This window comes from Sander vitreus, chromosome 22 (assembly GCF_031162955.1).
Source record: "Sander vitreus isolate 19-12246 chromosome 22, sanVit1, whole genome shotgun sequence".
NCBI classification, from domain to species: domain Eukaryota; kingdom Metazoa; phylum Chordata; class Actinopteri; order Perciformes; family Percidae; genus Sander; species Sander vitreus.
In genome coordinates, this window is record NC_135876.1 from 748,242 (window position 1) to 765,129 (window position 16,888).

A 16,888-nucleotide genomic window follows, 5' to 3' on the forward strand; every position below is an offset into this window, starting at 1 on the left:
GGGCTCTGTTTTGTGTAAGAGCAATGTTGCTGCCGTTGAGTAGACATATAGTTTACGGCAGTGTAGGATGTTAGAGGTGAAATGGGGAGAGAAGACTGGAAAGGCTTATAGCTTTTGCCCCATACTCCCTCCCCCCGCCCCTGCTGTTAAGAGTACCATGAAGTTTGCTGTTGTCTAGGTATGATGCATTAAACCATTTTTATCTCCTTAAATCCACTATTGCTATTGATCCTGAAATCTCCACATAGTGTTTAATATCGAGACAGATTTGTTTTAAAATATCCAAATAGTTTCCTGTGTCTTTCTTTCTCCAACCTGTTCTTGTGGTGTTCTCTTTCCCCATCTGTTATTTCTTTTCACAACACTTTAAACAGACTTTTATTGTGTCTCTGTTTAATTGGCGCTGGTGCAGTGCTCCGTGTGAGTGGCGTCTCATGCTGCTCGAAGGTTTCAGGGCTGAATGGTCCCAGTCTGTTCTGTCTCAGGAGTCATCCGTGCCCACGTTCATTAGTGTCGGCGGCTCCGCATGATATACAGAATATTTCTTTTAATCAAAGCTGCCGAGTGTGAGTTTGCCTCCATGGCTGATCAAAGTGAGGCAGTGAAGGAGGATGAGAGGGTTTAATAGTATGCATATTTCCTGCTTTTCTGCATCCCAGGACATTGTTGTGGTCTATCTGCAAACGTTGGAAAAACAGGAGGCGAGTTCTTTTGCCCTCAGTTTTCTGTGTAGTGCTGACAGTTCAGTATGGTCGGGGCATGGTAGCAATCAACATTCAGGTCTTGCCTAATAAGGGGCTAAATTGAAATCACATTTGCTTTCGACATTTCTCTGCTGGCTTTGGAAGAGCTAATGTTTCTCCTCTGCTAATTAGCCCGGTAGTGGCTGAACCCCGTCGCTTTCAAAGCTTATTCAAAGTACAAAGGCCCTGCTGAACAACCTCACAGCTTGGCCCCGTGCCCAGACCTGCTTCCTCATCCAGCTGAAATGAATCATTTTTAGGGGTTACCTATTCACACAACCATAAACAAATCCGCTGGTGTGATATCTTGAAGAATGTTAGGATTTAAAAAAGCCAACAAAGCAGAGGCCAGAGTGAACACCGTAGTTGTACCTTGTTGTCAACACTAGATGGTGCTCTTTGCTGCGACGCTCAAAACCCCAGTGTCAGTGTTTGCCCTTAATGATAGCGAGTACATGCCAGGTCTAATGATTCTGTAGCCCTTATGTTTAATAGAAATATAAATAAATAAAAAACGTAAAATGAGAAATGTCTGCCTCATCCTTTATGTCCCCCTCTCCCCTTTTCCCTCTTACTGGCAGTGTCCCAGTGTCCTTTCCTTTGCCCAGTGGGTCCTCTGTTCAGCGGCCAGCTGAAACGGAGCCCTGTCCTTATCTTAGGGCCTTTTGTGTGTGTTTGATTCCCTTCCTTCCTCTCCATCTGTCCGGTGTTGTCCTTCACTGTGCTTTTGAACCTCAAATGTGTAATCGGCATGATGAATGAGATGTTTGTCTGCTAGTTGAACTGACTGTTTCAGTCTCTTCATGTCACTTTTTTTTTTTTTTTACTACTAAGGGACTTTGTTTGGTGATGAGTAGTATGGTTTATAGTGCTCATATTATGCTTTTTGGCGTTTTCCCTTTCCTTTCTTGTGTTATATATCTTTTTTTGTGCACGTTATAGGTTTACAAAGTGAAAAAGCCCAAAGTCCCCCCCAAAGGGACTTACCATCTCCAACAGAAAACACTGTTCACAAACTGCTCCAAACAGCTCTGTTGTAGTCCAGCCTTTACTTCAGAGACACACGTGGTCACTTTGGAACACACGTTATAATGCTCACCTAGCTGCTAGCATGGCACGCCCTCATACTCTGCTTCTGACTGGCTAGTAGTCCTTACCTAGGTACTGTCAGGACACGCCCTCATACTCTGCTTCTGACTGGCTAGTAGTCCTTACCTAGGTACTGTCAGGGCACGCCCTCATACTCTGCTTCTGACTGGCTAGTAGTCCTTACCTAGGTACTGTCAGGCACGCCCTCATACTCTGCTTCTGACTGGCTAGTAGTCCTTACCTAGGTACTGTCAGGGCACGCCATCATACTCTGCTTCTGACTGGCTAGTAGTCCTTACCTAGCTACTGTCAGGGCCCTCATACTCTGCTTCTGACTGGCTAGTAGTCCTTACCTAGGTACTGTCAGGGCACGCCCTCATACTCTGCTTCTGACTGGCTAGTAGTCCTTACCTAGCTACTGTCAGGGCCCTCATACTCTGCTTCTGACTGGCTAGTAGTCCTTACCTAGGTACTGTCAGGGCACGCCCTCATACTCTGCTTCTGACTGGCTAGTAGTCCTTACCTAGCTACTGTCAGGGCACGCCCTCATTCTCTATTATTCCAGTAAGAGCTTGGAGACTATAAATAACAAACTCAACAGAAACATGAAGCCTGCATTACAAACTGGGTGTGTGGAGTTTGAAAACTGTGGGCATTGACCAGGCAGAGGAAGTCTAACTAAAGATGCCTATTGAGTTGCATTATGAGACATGTAAGATCCTCTCTGCAGTTTAGCCTATACTAGGAAAGTCAGGATCTCGGCCCTAGCTGCATCAATTTGGGTCATCCTTTAATCTGTAGTAGTGAAATACTACTTTACACCACTGTAGTACCCCTTTATGTTTTGGGTAAATTTACATTGCGTACTATATATATATATATATATATATATATATATATATATATATATATATATATATATATATATATATATATATATATACATTTTTTTTTTTAATTATTTCATCTTATAGGGTGCAACTCATCCCATTAATATTTATTTATTTAATTATTTTTAATCAAGGTCATAAGTACTCAACTAGCCCAGAGTTAATTTTAGGATTTGCTTTCTAGTCTGATTTACAGCCAATACTACAAAAAAGTATGTATTTTCTTATATTATGAAATACAGATAAACAAGTTTATTGAGGCATATTTGAAGCTGTAACGAGAACTATCAGTATAGGACCAATTATCACATTTTTTAATACATTTTCTTTTTGATGATAGACTAATCATTTTGGCACTTATCTAAAGAGTGTTTTGTGACAATTTCAGTTAAATTAGGACAGATAAAAAAAAAAAAAAAAATAGCCATGGTTCTAGACATAAACACCAGAATATACAGAACTTGGACTGTGGGTTCAATGACTGTTAACTTGACCAATGGTTTTTACAAAGGTTTTTTGTGGATGTAATTCCATCATTTATAGCTTTTTAATGTAACAGGATTTAAAATGGTAACTACCTGGACCCTATGTTCCTATGTTTTTGTGTCTAAGTGTCTGATGGGAACAACAATCACTGACATTGGTCCAGCATTAAGAGAGATCTCTGCAGTCAGCAGCGGAGAAACAAGCTACAATGTTAGTTAATAGGACAACTGTTCATCTTGTATTTACCTTCATAAAAGTGCTCGTTTTGCCACTGACAGATTCAGATTAATATTCTATGTGTCTGACAACATTATGGAAAGGATTTCTAAGGAGGTTCGACCTTTCTGTTAAAGTAAGAAGAGTAAGATCCTCCTTTTTTTTTTTTTTTTTTTTTTTAAACATAAATACATCCACGAAATAGCGTTCGCTAAACCCACCAGACTCCATGTAAACAAACAGTAATTTTAGCATCGTAAAATACACTATGTATTTTATTTTTTTGTATCTTTATTTTTATTTACATTCATAGTCGACAGAAACAAAATAAAACTGTGAAAAGACGTTTTGGGTCGTCTTTCCACTTTTCCAACCATCACAACTCTTTTGGTTGAAATAAACACATAGTTTACTGATTTACATGTGAAAATATGTTGGCTTTATACACGCTAAAGGTATTGTTCTTTTAAATGGAGTCTGGTGGGTTTAGCGCTAGCGACCTCAGAGCTGTTTCTGGTTAAACAGAAAGGTTTTAAAGGTCTGTCAGTGGCAAAACGAGTACTTTTGTGAAGGTAAATACAAGCTGGACAGTTGTCCTACTAATTCACATTGTAGCTTGTTTTACCGCTGCCGACTGCAGAGATCTCTCTTAATACTGGACCAATGTCAAAGATTGTTGTTCCCATCAGACACTTAGACACCAACATAGGAAAATAGGATGGTAGTTACCCCATAGAGCCCGACTGATAAAGGATTTTTAAGGCCGATATTAATACAAATATTTGGCGATTTAAAATTCCGATATATCGGCTGATATATTTTAAAAATGTAATCCAGAAACGCGTAACATAACAAACAGATTTCCCTAACATTAGTTATTTGTAGTTATTTGAGTCCTCACTAAAATAATATGATAATGCAGTTTAAAAATAATAGTTTGTTTTATTGTCACAACAGAACGAAGAACATAAACATATATTAAAGTTTTGATAACCAAAATGTATAAAAATACAAACTTAAGATATGAAACTTAAAGGGTTAAACACGAGTGTTGCCAACAGGGACGTTGTAGAGCGCCCTCTGGTGGACAAACGAAGCAACGCCAACACTCAGACCATGGTTGAAGGGGGTTTCGTCCGTGTTTTTATTTTTTAAATATTCATTTATCGGCCAGTATAAATGCCGATACCGATAGTTTGGAAAATGCCTAATATCGGCCCGCCGATATATTGGTCTGGCTCTGTTACCCCAGGCCATCTTCCTTCATCTTGGCTTCCCATTGCCCCCCAGTTTGACTGCCCTCATGACACCACTTGTCATTTGATTGACCTGGCCTGGCACTGATGGGAGTGGGAAAGCACCGTTCTAAATTTATCAAGCCCCCCCCCCCTCCTCCCTCGGATTCAAGACTGCTGTGGATCTAGCCTCAACACATGCTCCCCTAAAGGTGGGTTGTAGATAGAAAGTGGGTGGGGTGGGGGGTGTCTGCTGGCAGGGCCTGTGGATCTAGTCTATCTTTATGTCCCAGTAGTCCTGTCCCACAACCCTCCAGAGCTCTGACCTTCTCTGGGACTGTGGAACCGGTCGACTCTGAACAAAACAGGAAAGACTTTTAGCTCCCTTCTAACTGTAACCACCTGAAACACTACAACTCTAAGACTCAGTGGCTCTCTAAGAAGATACCCTACGTTAAGAAGGTATGTGGCTTTCATGTGATGACTCACTGCAAGACTGGGTGTTCGTCATGGTTATTGAATGACTTTTTCATTGTCACATACATTAGATTAAATGATGTCGGTGTTTTTAGTATTGATGCCAATACAGGAATATTCCTAATATTCAGGAGTTTAAAAAGTGGTTTCACTTTTTAAAATATGTGTTTGCAGGTAAATCCATTGTGGATTATGGTAATGATTTAATTACAGTCTGGTACATTTAACCGTCTGTACTTTTGGTTCCATGCTGGATTCAGCATTTTGACCTAGAAGCAGCTCAGTTACAAATTCCAGCAAACTCTTCCTATGTGTCAGTAATTCATTACATGTTCAGATACTTACTTCAAAATGTAGTGCTTTTTCCAATCTCTCGACATGAAGTAATTCACTGGTACTCCGTACCTCCATACCTGTATTTATCTGTCTATATGTGAGATGAGGAAATGAATGGTCTAAGTGAGATTTGGTTTTTGGGGTTACTGAGCTCCTCTGTGTGTGTGTGTGTGTGTGTGTGTGTGTGTGTGTGTGTGTGTGTGAGATTCATTCAGTGGTGAGTGACAGGCTAGGGAGACTACAGTTGTTCATTGTGCTGCACCTGCTCTTACTCTGTCAGGACACACAGACAAAAATAGAGTGCTGCCTAATAGGACAACACACCAAACATTTTACACAAGTTTTTCCATTGATAAAAGCCCTGTCTCTTGTCATTACTCTTGTCCACATTCTAGCACGATGCTCAACACCCAACAGTCAAAATCCATGTTGTAAATTAGCTACCGCCTCCACTTAATGTGTGAAAGCTTTTATTATTACTTTTAAAACCGGTGACTGATTGTCAGGAAAATGAATTCTGATATTTAAGTGTTTTTATAATAAGTTAAGATTGCTGCATATTCTTTGTATGCATCATTAATCATGATCCCTGAGCGATAGGTTTATTTTTACCATCTGCTCCAAATATACACGAGCCCTAGTTCTGTTACTTAATTGGCTGAGGTCTGATCTGATTCCCGGCGTGGGCGGCATAGAGGCAGAGTAATGACTTTGTGACTGTCTACCGTTAGGCATTGCAGGTCTTCCCCCTGAAAAGTTGTTTAGCCCGGTGGCAAGTGTGTTTTTCGATGAGGGCCCTGCTGGGACCAGTGACAGCCTGATGGCAGCACTAATGTAGAGCCCAATAGTTTCTGTCATAACAGAATCATGGATGGAATCACAAATTGAGAATTTCAAAAGGCTATAAGACAGGTTCCATATGGCCCTACATAAAGTCAGTGCTAAGAGGAGACTCGAAAATATGACTACCTCTAAGTTTCCATCTGAGCTACCCCACTGTAACTGTAGTTTAAAAAAATGTCTTAAAAATACATTACAAAATAATTCCCAATGGCTTAGGCCTGGTGGGCCACTGGGCTTGCAATACATGGGGGAAACGCTGCATTGTCAGTGGTTGACTGTATCTCTGGCTGTGTCACTGTCACTTTTCTCAGCTGTTGGTCATGGTGTCAGACTGCTGTGGGGGGAGCCGCTGTGATTTGACTGGCTCAGATCCAGCGCAACTGATCTCTTAGTGGGGTTGAGAGGAAGTGCACTGTGTTCATGTATCAGAGTATTGATGTGTCTGTGTTGTGTCTCAAGGCCTTTGATGGCTTATTCACCTGTCAGGATGGAGAGTTTGTTCCTGTCAGTTTATCAGGAGCTGCTCTATCAAATGACACATTACTACAACAAAGGCCTACAGCAGCTTGTGCAGACAACAGTTGAGCCTGTATGTGGATTAATGTCTCACTGACAGAAGCACTATGACTGAACATGTCTCAAGCTGCTGTTCAAGGCCTTATTTTAGCCTGGACGTCCCCTTGTCAACAGCCAGGAATGACCAAACACAGGGTGGGCAAGTTCAATAGGGCTTAGGGTTAGCACAGTGTGTCTGTAGTAGACTTCACATCCTGTTAAGTTAATCCATTTGTCGAATTTTGCGCCTGTATCAACTGTCGGCATAGTTCAAGACGTGAATGTGATGTGATGACAGAAAATACACAACATTGCTGGATTACCAGCTGGGTCAGTCACGGGCCCTAAAGGCCCAAGTTGTATTGAATTGATTGTATAAAATACCTGCAGGGCTTTAAGGTGGCTCCTGCATTTTTACCTTTTGAGGCATTGTATTTCAGTTGATATTGTGCTTTCAAGGTTCACTTAAATAGATTTGTTTAGAGCTGCAAAGATGAATCCATTATTTGTCAACTATTAAAGTAATGACCAACTATTTTGATAATCGATTCATCTGAGTTTTTTCATTATAACAAATGTAAAAATTCTGTGTGAATATTTTCTTGTTTTTAAACTCCTCTATGGCAGTAAACAAAATATGGGCGCTTTGGAAAACACTGAACATCTTTTTTTTTTTTAACCATTTTCTGACATTTTATAGACCAAACAAGTAATCAATTAATCAAGAAAATAATCAGCAGTTTAATCGACTATGAAAATAATCGTTAGTCACAGCCCTAGATGTGTGTTAAGGCAATATTAAAGGTTTTTTTTGCCCACTTGGAGGCAGCGGAGCAAGCTGTGAAAACGACATTCACAAAGTTAATATGGCTAACCTAGCAAATAGTTGCCTTTTTACACACAGCATGCATTTCAAGTCAACACCTGATGATTGTAAGTCCAACTCTTCTTTTAGCATATCTGACTCTTTAGCTGCTAAATGTTCCACCATGTTTACCAGCTAGTTCCTAACTTTTTGTGTCTACTGTTTAGTTCTGGACAATATTGATTAGCGCAGCTTTAAATCAATTACCACATATCAACAGACATGCCGCAAACCCAGGGCAAAGTAGTATTCTAGCATTGTATCGAGTACTGGTTGGTTTCTGGTCTTATGGGTTAAAAGTAACAAAGCTGTGATGTGTATGTTCTACTAGCAGGTCATTCCGGTCCTGAAGATATTCAATTTAATGTATTACTGTATTTACAGTGATACTGTACAAAACCGAGAAAGCATATTGAAGGAGGTGCACTTCTGGGATTGCTCGGATGCCGCCGGATGTCCTTCTTTTCGGCCGGATATCGGTTACCTTCCGCTTTCTTTGTGTTGTAATCAGGGCTTGACATTAGCACCCGCCAAATGCCGGTAGATTTCGGCAGTGGCGGGTAACGCAGTCCCTCTCACTAGCCACTTTGGCGGGTGGCATGCCTTTTATATTGTAACACAGGTGGTTGGAGTACTGTGCTGCAGCCCCACACAGGAACACAGCTGTGACCCAGTGTGCAGCGGAGGCCACGGCCGGAGGACGGTGGCCCGTACATCAGACCAGCAGGCCGCGGCGATTCCTTAAAATGTCCCCCAGAGCTCCGTTCAGCACGAGCATGCGACATGACAAGCCGAGGCAACAGTCACAGACTGTATCAGTTACAGGTTTGTAGAAGTACAGAGAGAGTGCAGCAGGACAGTTTAGCAGGACATTTGGTCTGTGTGCTCCGCTTCCCGTCACCGAGGGCGCGTGCCGGCTGCTAAGTGACGAGCGAGCGCGCTCCAAATCACTTTCAACTACTTTCATCTAATCTTCTACACCACCTAGCATATGCAATAAGAAGCTACTCTTTTATGTCTGTGTCTTATTCGGTTGCATGTTTTCATACAAAAAGGAGCTTTACACACATTATCAGAGCTGAATATTTGATGACTGCATTGTTGTATGTAGTCTTGATTTCGGTGTTTCCAGTGCTCATTTCCATTTAAATGTTGTTAATATGGTTCTTCTAGTTAATTGTAGCACACTATAATCAATTTTATTCAAATAAAACCGAATAAAACGTAATTCTCCACAAAATAGCAGCTTGTGAAAATGCTGAGTGGCTAGTAGCCACAGTGGTCGGTGAGCAAAAAAGTTAATGTCAAGCCCTGGTTGTAATGTAATTGTAATTTAGTTAGGCTCATTGACTTTCCTGGCTACTGTTTTTGAAATGTTTTTTGTGGCTTTTATTACCTTTATTTTTTAGGACAGATTAAGTCAGGAAAGTAGGAGTGAGAGGGGGATGACATGCAGCAAAGGGCCACAGGTTGGAACCGAACCCGCGGCCTGTCTACGGACCCTCTCCAGGTTTTATGTGGCACCCTACGTCTTGCGGGAGGCTTAATCCTGGTGGTCTCACGTGCTCGGTCTTAAGTGCATATTTACACCTCCATGACAGCTTTTCCTTTATTTGAAACCCACCAGCCCCAGTTTAAAATCTAATTAGTGGGGATTTATGATGAGCCACTAATGGCAGGCAGGACTTTGAGCTGGGGTCTCTGGCCTTGGCTTTGAGCTCTGACACAAGCTGCTGTGGCTGAGATGCTACACAGACTGCAGGCATTCATGATGTTCTACCTAAATATAGCTAGGATAGAGAGACAAAAGTGAAGCAAATGCATGCAAAGTATTTCTCATTAGAGGCTGCATATGCACTTTGATTAGCGTTTTTCTACCCAGAATCCCTTGGTATTGGTCACATTGTCTTTATACTAGTGCTGTTAATCCATTTAAACCATGTAATCAAGTTAATCAGACATGGGCTGTGATTAATCCTGATTAATCGCAAATTTAAAATACTAGTATTTACTCGTAAACGTGCAGTGTTGAAATAAATAAATGCATGTCAGACTGGTTTAAAGAAACCAATTCTTCAGTTTTATTATCAACCATTAACATTTATTAAACAAGTGTTTTAATAACTATGATAGTTGTCTATCTTAATTTGTTGAGGCATCCTTATGAACTGCAGACGTATTTAGCGGTAACCATCAACTGTTACAAAGTAATGTCTGCGACAAAGTCACAAATATAGCTTACCTGTGATTTTGTTGTTGCATAGTAACCTCAACTAAAATGAATGCAACAATAAGTAGGCCTATTTTAGAAATAGAATGCCACAATGTATGCGAAGAGATGGAACAGTCTCTACATGCTTGGTTAAAGATAATGACCTCAGTGTGCATCTGTGCAACATGCCTCCTGTCAACCAATCGTACAGTCTACTCTTCTTTCAACCAGTTGCTCAGGCAGACTAGCTCGTTGAGATTTTCAGATGGTAGAGCTGACCTCTTCTTCTGCAGAATGTAGCCTGCCAAAGAGAACGGTCTCTCACATGGCACTGTTGAGGCAGTTGTAGCTTTGCATTGCCAGACCTTCCTCCACCGCGGCGCTGCGGAGGAGGGTCTGGCTAGTCCATACAGCATTCTGGGATGGGACAAAAACATGCTCTGGTTTATTGGCATTTCTTTAAACCAATCACAATCGCCATGGGCGGTGCTAAACGCCGGACGGAGCCACGGTGCCTCTGCAATACAGCCTCAGGAAGGAACTTGTTTTGGTGGAACGTGTATGTTCAAAAGTAGTTTTAGTCGTGCAACAGAAAACTCAGATTGGACAGATAGTCTAGCTAGCTGTCTGGATTTACCCTGCAGAGATCTGAGGAGCAGTTAACCATAGTCCTCACAAATCCACCAGAGGTTAGAACGCCAACACAAAGGAAGCCCAGGGCAACGGATATCCGGTCTAAATGAGTGAAATGCGTTAACCTACTTCATACCAATACTAAAATCATAAGCATTTTACCACGGCCACAGTGGAGTGACATGTTTTATGTTGACATGTTTTTTGGACCTTCCCTTAGAGTTGTCTCTGTTTTGCATGGAGTCTGGTTGGACTGCTGGATTGGTTAAAGTAGATGAAAAGTAGCTGGAGGAGGAGGACAGAAAGCGAGAGAGAACAGGCGACGCTGTGGGACCGTACTGCCAGCTGTGTGTTGACAATCTGTCAACAAGTCTTTGTGGATAGACTCATGAGCAATTCACACAAACTTGGATAGGAAGTGACTGTGGAAAGGAGGAATCACCATGGTTGGTTAGGTGAAAAATCTGAAATTAGAGGAGAAATAGGGGCCATAAATGATTGTCACACAATTTTTTATGTAACTACAGCTTAATCGCCCTAAGATATTGTTACAACACCTGTTGAACTCTCCATTCTTACACGGTACATATGCTGTTAAATGTTTCTAGCTGGCTTGAAAGAGAATCCCGTTAAAGGGGTCTTAAATATGCACTTGCTGGCCGCTACATACGTGATACTGTGCCGCACGGAGGCTAAAGCTACATATCTGAAGCAAAAAGTCAGCATCGTCATGAGTTGATCATCCATGTAGCAGATGGCAGAAGTGTTGTGTTCTTTAGTGAAGAGCTAGTTAGTTCTGACTATGATAAGGGCTTAATGTAAGATAAGAACGTTATGTCTCTCTAACATAACCCACCTGTTTGGCTACTTAGCTAAAATATCTTTAACGTTAGAGGAGAAAAGGCTTTTAGGATGTGGAGAAGGAGCAGGACCACCACGCTAATGTTAGCCTGATCTCTGATACTGGGGAAGTTGGAAAACTTTTTAAAGCCAGCCAGCTAGTTGCTAAGTTTCTCAGGGGACACGCAGCAAAGGGCCACAGGTTGGAATCGAACCCTGGGCCACTGCGTTAAGGACTGAGTCTTGGTACATGGGCGCATGCTCAACCAGGTGAGCTACCAGGGCGCCTGGCTAACATGTTTATTTAAACATAGCAGGCCTGGGCTACAAAGCTTATAGTTCACTGAGTTCCTCCCTTTTTCTCTGGAAATGGTGTGTCCTGCCAGGCACCGATCACTGCAGCTACATTTGGTTTCCATTCACCAATGGCAGCCTCCGCTCCGCTGGCTCACCTCACGCTGTCGACTCTGGAGGGAAAGGAGAGACACGAGCTTTCCACCACTGTCTTCTCCATTCCCTTATTTTCCCCGTCCTCCAGTATGACAGTTCTTGGGAAGGTGTCTGCAGCGTCCAGGGATGGAAACAAATTTTCCCTGGCAAGTGGGATCGATGAAGATTTCTGGTGCTGTGGCTCTCTCTCCTGACCAGATGTGCTGAAGCACACTGAAGCATGCACATGTGTGTCTATTTAACAGCTTAATACTCTGTGTGCACGGACTTGTGTATATCTTTCCCCAGGGCTCCGTTTGAGTCAGATAGTGTAGACCTGCGTTTCAGGATTTTAGGTGCATCACACGCCTCAAGGGTCTCCTCATCATTGAGGAACAGTTGGCGCTATATCGATTTGAATAATTACAATGAATGAAAATGAATCGTGATTTAATTATGGCTATGGGAAGTGTGGAGCTGATTCACCGGTGCAGGAAAAGGTACACTCTTGAAAAAAAATAGTCGTATACATCGTATAAATGTTTTTGAAAAATAAATTTGTTTTTGTTGTTTAGTGCATTTTTTTTCTTCCCATGGACAATCGCCCAGAAGAGGACAAGATGACTTCAAAATGTTTTGACCACAGTTACCTGAAATCTAATAGCAGAAAGAAAATGGGTTTTGGTGTCAGCACTGTGAAATCACAAAGCAAAGGCATTGTAGATACGTAATATTAGCATTGAACATCACAGTTTGGTGATACAGAACAGCTGTGGAATATTTGGAGTTTTTGGTTAAGGGAACCACTTAAAGCTATAGTGCATAGTTTCGGAAGTACAGCTGACGCCCAGGGCCAAATTTAAGCTTTGTGATAGGCCTCGAGGCACAAATCGCTGGACCTCTTGGAGCACTCCATGTGGAGGCACTGAGCCCCCTTACTTAAGATCTCTTATCTGTTTTATTTTGGGAATGCCACACGTGTGTGTGTGTGTGTGTGTGTTTCTGGGTGTTGATACACTGTACAATTGCCAGAGAAGGTCAGCGGTTGTCTTGGTGTCTATTTGTAGTGTGGCTGTAAAGTTTCAAAGACTTCAGGCCGTTGTGAAAGGAAGCTGATAACGAGGTTTGAAGCTCTGGTGCAGCAGTTTCTCTTGAAGTTTAAGGTCTGTCATATCTGACCCAAGAGAGGCACTGTACATATATGTACATAACACTACGTTTATAGCAGGACAGATTGGGTGGCGGATTGTTCCATTTTGAATCTGGTTGCAAGGTTGTAAAATATCTGGATTTGTTGTATCATATATGATGTTTCAAATTATTGCAATTATTGATATTTTTCATACAACAAATCCTGATAATTTAGAACTGCTTACAAAATCAAAATGTTGAGAACTAAAAGTTTGTTATTTCGCTTTCACACCTCTAGTTCGGTTCATTGGGTTCGGACCAAAGAAAAGAAGAAAAAAAAGATACTGTCCTCAGTGCAATCAGTATATTATATCTATCAATAAATGAGGCTATATATCTTCTTAAATTTTGGATATCATAATATTGTAATATGACACAATTGTTTCCTCGTTTTAAAGACTGCATTACATTAAAGTGATGTCATTTTCTTAACTTAGAAGAGAAAGTAAAGTCTGCTATTTGCCTTTACCCACTTAGTTATTGTATCCACACTACTGATGATTATTTATCACAAATCTCATTGTGTAAATATTTTGTGAAAACACCAACCAACCCTACAATATCGTCGCAATATCGAGGTATTTGGTCGAAAATATTGTGACATTTGATTTTCTCCATATTGCCCAGCTCTACATCAGTAGTCTGCGGCGATGTGGCCACCCACCTGACACGTCTTGAAACACGATCCCCACGTCTCGTTTCCCATGCTTTGTGGGTGTGACTTTTTTTGTCACCATTTGTGTCTGTAAATCACCTGTGAGATACTGTTCAGCGCTGCTAGAATACAAAAATATACACACTCACTGACAAAAACAACTACACAAAAACGAGACGGCCCAACTGGGTCACCAAAGAATGATTCAAGTCATCAACTCTCAGGGGGCAGCCCTACTTAACATACCAATTTTATTCTTCAAAGGTCAAAGGGCACATAGAAAAATCAGTTTTCTTTATACTGAAGACCCATGCCTAATAAAAGACATCAAACAACATTGCAAATTGAGTTTTAGCCTTAGTTTTCCTCCCTCTAACTCCCTTTATGTGCGCATATGAATATCTTTACCTTTCATTCTCTACCCTCCCCCATCTGAATTTATGGCCATGCTGCAGAGGCTCAAGCTCTGTTATGTGTCTGCAGAGACGTGCGCACTGCATACCTCCGCCACTCTCGCCAGACTAGACGGATATCTTTTCTCGGGGACGCCATAAATCTGTACTTTGTTTCTAAGATGGCTTTGAAAGAGCCCAGAGCAGGAGACGAGCCCTGCTAATGTTTATGTCTCTCCCTTTTTCCTCACTCCTATCTAAAACATTTTTCCGACCATGAAGGTGTCGCAGCCCTTAAGCACTTCTCTCGGAGCAGACCTGTCGGGATGCCTCTGCGCGCTAGAGGTCATTTTAAGTGCAAACATGGACTGTCTGGAAGTATTTATCTAATAACGAGCCACAGACTGGCTGCACATGTGAGCTTGTCCAGGCTGAAATAGCATCCACTCTGAATGTGTAGCTGACTGCACATCTGGGTGTTGATCAGTAGAGAGGTGTGGCTCTGTTATTATGACATTAAGCATAACCTGCCTTGCTCTTGTTGCTGTTTAATTTCAAGAACCTGAAGTGCCTTTCCTGTGTGTTCCTGTGTTTATAATATATCAGCTTGATATTGACAGTGTTATTATAATTAACATTGTATCAACAAATTAACATTTCAGCTGACGTGACTGCTTACATGCAAAAAACAAACTGACACTTCAACTATTTGCAGGGAACGTACTCCTACTATCTTCTTTGCTTTACTGAAACTGAAATTTCAATTGCTTATACGTATAATTTACAGTTCAACTGACTTCTGCATAAGCATGCACTCTTCTGCAGAAAATGTAATCTATTCTAGTTGTATGTCTGTCTTTTCTGGGAATTCCTAAACCGGAGGTGTTTGTAAATTATCAATTCAGTTGAATCCAACATTTGTTGCTGTTGTCTTTGGTTTCTGCGTTGAGCTTTAGTGTAACATAGTCTAAATGGTATTTCAAAAACAGGCAGAAAAAAAGCTTGGGGCTAACACTGACCGCTTGTATGTTTTGGCATGAACATGTCACCACTAAAAACATCCACACACATTATTGTCAGTTGTCAGCTTTAATTAAAACGTATTGGAATGCTCTCCTTCAATCAGTGGGTTTCCTGGGACAGATCTGTTTCACCACTTTGTCAGGTTTTGCAGTGTGGCAGCAGCGATGGCTTCAATTTTCATTCTTATTGACCTTCGATCCAGTTTTTTTGGTCTCCAATTCCATTTAACCATTTTAAGCTGGTTCTAGTCTGTGTAAGTAGTCTGTGTGTAAGTAGTCTATATCCTCAACGTTCCACTTCTGGGATTGCTCCGGCGCAGCAGGAAATTCCGCCAGATGCATGTCTTTTCGGCCGGATGTCCGTTACCTTTGCGCTTTCTCTGTGTTGGCGTTCTAACCTCTGGTGGATTTGTGAGGACTATGGTTAACTGCTCCTCAGATCTCTGCAGGGTAAATCCAGACAGCTAGCTAGACTATCTGTCCAATCTGAGTTTTCTCACACACGACTAAAACAACTTTTGTTCCACTAAAACAAGTTCCTTCCCGAGGCCATTTTGCAGCGCTCCGTGCGGAGCTTAGCACCGCCCATGAAGATTGTGATTGGTTTAAAGAAATGCCAATAAACCAGAGCACGTTTTTCTCCCATCCCAGAATGCTGTGTGGACTAGTCAGACCCTCCTCCGCAGCGCTGTGGAGGAGGGTCTGACAAAGCGAGACTAGTGTGTAAGCAGAAGCAACTTAAATCAGTTCCCACTGAGTTTCTAATCAAAGTAGATGGGCCACTTATGGGAAGGTTTGTCTCTGTTTAATGAGATTGATTGATTGGATTAAAAGATACAAATGAAAAAATGTATGTCTGTCTCCAAATTGGATGTAAACCTACACTTTTCAGAACTTACTTTTAGAGTCAACACTTAGCTGGTTTTCCTGTTTGTTTGACGTGCCCTTCCTGTTTGACTCTTTGGCTGTGATGTATAGCAAAAGAAATTCCTCTTAATGCAGCGCATTCCTCATACCTGCTGCATAGGGCTGAACGTCAACTACTATTTCTATTTGTCTGTCTATTTGTGAATTTCTTTGCTTTTGTAAATGCTTCGTTTATATGCATTCCTCTTCTTTCTGGCCTGTATTACCATCTGAATACATCCTACAATCCACCACAAAGATTAGAGAACAAGAGCGGTGTTGCGTCATTGCAGCGACCTGTAAGAGCTTGCCCATCCTTGGCAGGGAAGACTCGTCGTCATCGCTAATAACAGGGTAGAAACCGCCGGGTGGTTTTGTAGATCTGATGTCATCCCTGTAGCAGAAGAGACAAAGAAACATACATTACATATACCAGTCAGACAGCCAGGTGGTGGTAGGTGTAGAGGTGATGATGACAGCTTGGATAGAGAGACCTGTTTCGGTAGTTTGGATTTAATTAACATCATCAGTGATTGTATTTTATGCCATTTAAAGGTGCTTCACAGACCATTTTGGCATTTGTAAATAGTTACCACACTCATTTTATACTAGCTTGTGTAGTTGGAATAGATGTCAGATGTTCAGCATCTCTGCTTTCTTTTGAAACCCCCCCCCCCCCAAAATGGTAGCTTCTTCAAGGCAGATAATTTAAAAAATCTTATTAGATTATATATGTGGCAAGTAAGAAACCAAGATAAGATAAAACCTTGTCTGTTCACACAGAAAATGTTCTTGCATCGTCTGCTCCAACAATCAACTGATAACATTAAAAAACACAAACCTAAAAACCATCTCACACGCCCCACACACACA